This window comes from Nestor notabilis, unplaced genomic scaffold (genome assembly GCF_000696875.1).
Source record: "Nestor notabilis isolate BGI_N333 unplaced genomic scaffold, ASM69687v1 scaffold19653, whole genome shotgun sequence".
In the NCBI taxonomy this organism is placed as follows: Eukaryota; Metazoa; Chordata; class Aves; order Psittaciformes; family Psittacidae; genus Nestor; species Nestor notabilis.
This window is the reverse complement of record NW_009923556.1, coordinates 35510-39873: the sequence shown is the minus strand read 5'-3', so window position 1 is coordinate 39873 and position 4364 is coordinate 35510.

Genomic DNA, 4364 nt, shown 5'->3' with positions numbered 1-4364 from the left:
ATAGACACTTGGCTCCTATCACCATTATAACGAGCAGTCCTCTTTCATAAATGTAGTGACTGTTGGAGCAGCTCGAATTGAAACGTTGTTTGTTAACCGCGCTGAATAGCTTTATGAACAAACACAGCAAAGAGTGGTACCTGTGGTACCACTTCTGTTCTGCAGTTTCTCAGAGCGTTGCCCTTTACAAAGGGGGAAGTTCAGAGGCAAAATGAGAGGTACAGATCAGGTTTTCAAGTTGTCACAATATCTGGGATCGTTCAAAGATGAGGTGTTCTTTCAGGTGCCTCTAAATAAGGAATTATATTGTTTACTTTCATCACACCAGATGTCACCGGAGTAATTTTGATGTTCAGCGGCTAACATGAAAGATTTACAGTGGAATGTTGTGCCAACAAAACATTTGAAGAGTACAAGGGCTGCTTCAAAAATAGGCATGGATCAATGGCAGCAGAGTTCATTAAGATGACAATTTCCTTATTATGTTAGGGAAAGGCATGATAGTTTCATTAGTAATAAGAGGACGACTCCCCAAGAGTTTAAAGCTTAGTGTATTAGTGTTTATATTACTCATAAGGAATTGATATTTAGGCCTTTTTCTTGGCTTTATCCTCGTTGCTAAGTAACACAGATGTCTGTGACATTCTAATCTTTAAGGATTGAGACGTAAGAAAATTATATCCAACAAAGGTATGTGTGAATGATTGCTCTTTTTTAAACCCCAATCTAGGAAAAACAAGGAGCTGGGAGAACACACCTTTAACAATGCTTGGAAGAATTCTGTCCAGGTTACAGAGAACTCCTCCTGCTCCCCTCTGATGAAGTTTTAACATCACCGGAAGTGACCAGAAGAAGTCAGTTCTTTTCTCACATTCCCTGTAAGTGACTGAAGACAGCACAAAGGCAAATGACCATCCCTTTTGTTCTCTGCAGTGAGCGCTGGGCTCCCCGTGCCCTGCCATTCTCCCAGCTGTTTTTCCAGCCCCAAGCGCCTTGTCCCACCTGCCCAGAGTGGTCCCCACAGGCTTGGTCCCTCCACCCTCTTGACCATGCCAAGGGAGTGCAGGGAGCGCAAGGTCAGGCAGCATGGCTGCAGTTCTGTTCCCTCGTATCCAGCTGCCAGAGCTCAGCTTTGAGATTTACAGGTGAGGCAGGCTGTAGTGGGTTTTTCTTTTTCCCCCATGCTCTGGTGGGCTGTCAGTCACCCATCAAAGCAGATGAAACAGTGGCAGAAACAGGTTTTAATGTCATCAAGCACAAGTCATTAGCCTTAACTAGACAAGAGGAACAGCCTTCAGGGATGCATTGTTATCGCTAAAGGAGACTGAGGAAATGAAAATGTGACATGTCTCTGTGGGGTCTGTAGAGCTCCAAGTTCATTTCTTTTAGTGCCTTAGGAAAGGAAAACAAAGATGGATTTCACCTTTTAGTGCTTTGCTACTAAGATTAATGGTTTGTAGCGCTCACAACAACTATATTATTCTTGTAACAATAAGAATTATTATCTAATGCTTTTCACATTGTGCTCCCCTTGCGCTCACAGCTTTGGTATATCTGTCACACACCTGCTTGGTGGAACAAGGATAATGAATGGTTTACTTGACAGATTCTAACTTTCTGCTGGCAAAGAGCAAATGTCTTTCCCAGGTGAAGGGATCAGCACAGTATTTTGAGGGCTAGCTCTTCTGTTGTTTGCAGGGATCTGCCCCTTGTTCACATTGTTTACAAGGGTTTCCACAAAGAAAGGCAAACTGATCTTAGCAGACATTTCACCACTTAACCTTCAAAGAGACATCAGCAGAGGCAGCAGACTAAGGCCGTGTCTGAACGGGTTCTTGAAAATACTGAAATGTGAATGCTATTGTGTCTTTGTCGTTGATTACAGAAGTCATGTGTATCATTTTTGTTCCACAGACATAGCAATGTAAATCTAAGAATCACACTACAGTTACAAAGATTTTTCTAATTCAGATAAGAATAATCTGCTCATTAATTTTTAGAACATCCTGTGTGTGAGGATTCATGCCCATTTACAAGTAAACAAAAGAAATAGAGCAGGAAGCACTGAAGCCAGATCTTTCATATTTGTATCTATATAATATTTGCAGAGAACCTTAGCTAAATACCTAGAAGATGCAACTCATAAAGTGTCAAGGCACATTGTTGGGCATTGTAATACCTCTGCTGCATTTTACACGCCTGGTTCCCAGAGGGAAATCCCAAACCCAGAGTTAGACTTTTACCATTCCTAAGCAGCTGACATTCATTAAGACGAATCCCAGCTCTGATTAGGCACTGACATAAATACAACCAATTAGAGATTGCACAGAAAAGTGCCTCAACTCCCTTTTCTGAAGTTGAGTTCCCACTTCAGAGCTAACAGCAAGCACCTCCAGCCCCCTGGAATCTGGAGCCCACATCTTTTCTCCTACAGCTCTCTTTTAAAGAGCTGGGGAAAAAATTACTGGTTTTGTCTGTCTCCCTGCAGGAGCATGAGATGAAGATCCCTCATCCCACAGGCTCTTGCCTAGGAAGTGGGAGGCTGGGACATTGGTCTCTCCTACTCTGCCACAGCCAAAACCTCACCACTCTCCTCAGCTCCTTTTTCTCCTCTAGACCTCCAAAATGCTCATAATAGAACACAGAAACAGCTGTGACACTTGTGCTCTTGTGGAGGCGCAGTCAGGACGTTGCAGAGGCTGTGTCTCCAAGGCTGGATGGTCCAAGTGCCTGGAGAAGAAAGTGGGTGTAGGGCTGCTCCTGCCAAGGCTGCTGCAGACAGCCCTGCAGGGACTGAAAGACTGTCAAAGTCACAAAACCCAAGGGTTTTGCCCTGTAACTTCGTTAACCCAGGTCGCCTGACCTCCTGACAGCAGGATGGCAATCTGGGGATTTAATTAACATCCCCCTTCACTCTAACCAGTTGGAGGGTAACCACTGAATTTGGCTCTTTGTTTTGCATCTAATAGGTACTACTGGCATGTTGGGGAGGATTTATTCAGGTTGTCACAAAATCTAAGTACTGCAAGAAATGAGGAATACATCTTCATTGCTTCCAGATCAAGCTAAAAATACTCAAAATCTTCCTAGTTTATAAAAGACTGTTGTGGGTTTTTCATTTCTTCTTAGCTTAACATAAAAGGAAACTCAGTATAAAATCTCTTATGCACATCATTTTATACTGCATCATTAAAAAAGACGGAGCAGATTCTGCTCTATTTGAATTATAATACATATTTATGCACATATTGTCCAAGCTGATAGATGAATAAATATACAGAGAATGAATCACACGTGCACAAGAAACTACTCTTTTCTAGTCACAAATATATCTTCCTTTTGGGACTATTATTTTCTTTTTCTATAAATCTAGTCCCAAAAATATACACACTTTCTTTAGGTAATCAGAATGACATGTAGTGAAATCCTGAATGATTTAACAAACTGCATAGAGCTATTCAGTCTGATTCTCCATTGTACACTGCAAACGATGTAAAATGAAGGTGAGTGAAATCATAGCCTGAGTTCTTCACACTTTGCTTGTGGAGAATAATTGTTTAAAGTGAAAAGTCAAAGACATCAGTCTTTTGGCAGAATGAGGAACATGGAAAGGATTTTGCCCATTATGTCCATTGTGATATTGGTAAACATATACAGTCTCCATGACTGCAGCTGCTGATTGGACAACAGTTGCAATGAATAATAAAGATGTCATTTTTCATTATCTGGATCTGCAAGAAACTGCCCATTTAAGGGTCTGGAGTTTTTCAGTATGAAGTAGGAGAAGGGATGCTCCTGTGACATGTTTCAAGAGATGACTTAGGCATTACATTTCTCTTGTTTCAGTAATATCTAGATCTGCAATATATTTGAATCATAGACCCACTGCCATCCTTTAAATTTATAAATATGTGCACTTACCTATGTGCATAGATAGCCACAATGACATATACACCTTACAGAATGACATATACACCTTTGTCTAACACCACGCAGGCCTGAACCACATACATCTTCTCAAACACTCAGATAGCATCAGAAACCTTGTAGCCTGGAATGTATGCAAACGCTCACCAATTCAAGATTATCATGTCACCAAAACTTGCTTTTCAACTGAAATTGTATATTCTCATCACGTAATATTTGCCACTTTTTAACAATAAATGTAATACAGTGGCTTTAATGTTATCCATATGATCTGGTGCTAATACACACAGTGATACTAACCATGGATTGGCCTGCTTGCATCTTCCCTTCATCTTGCAGGAGGCTGGGCTTTCCTTACCCTAGTGAAGCTGTTACACAATTCTGTATTTCTCACAGATTTATACAAGCCCGGTAGTATTAGCTGATGACATCATTCT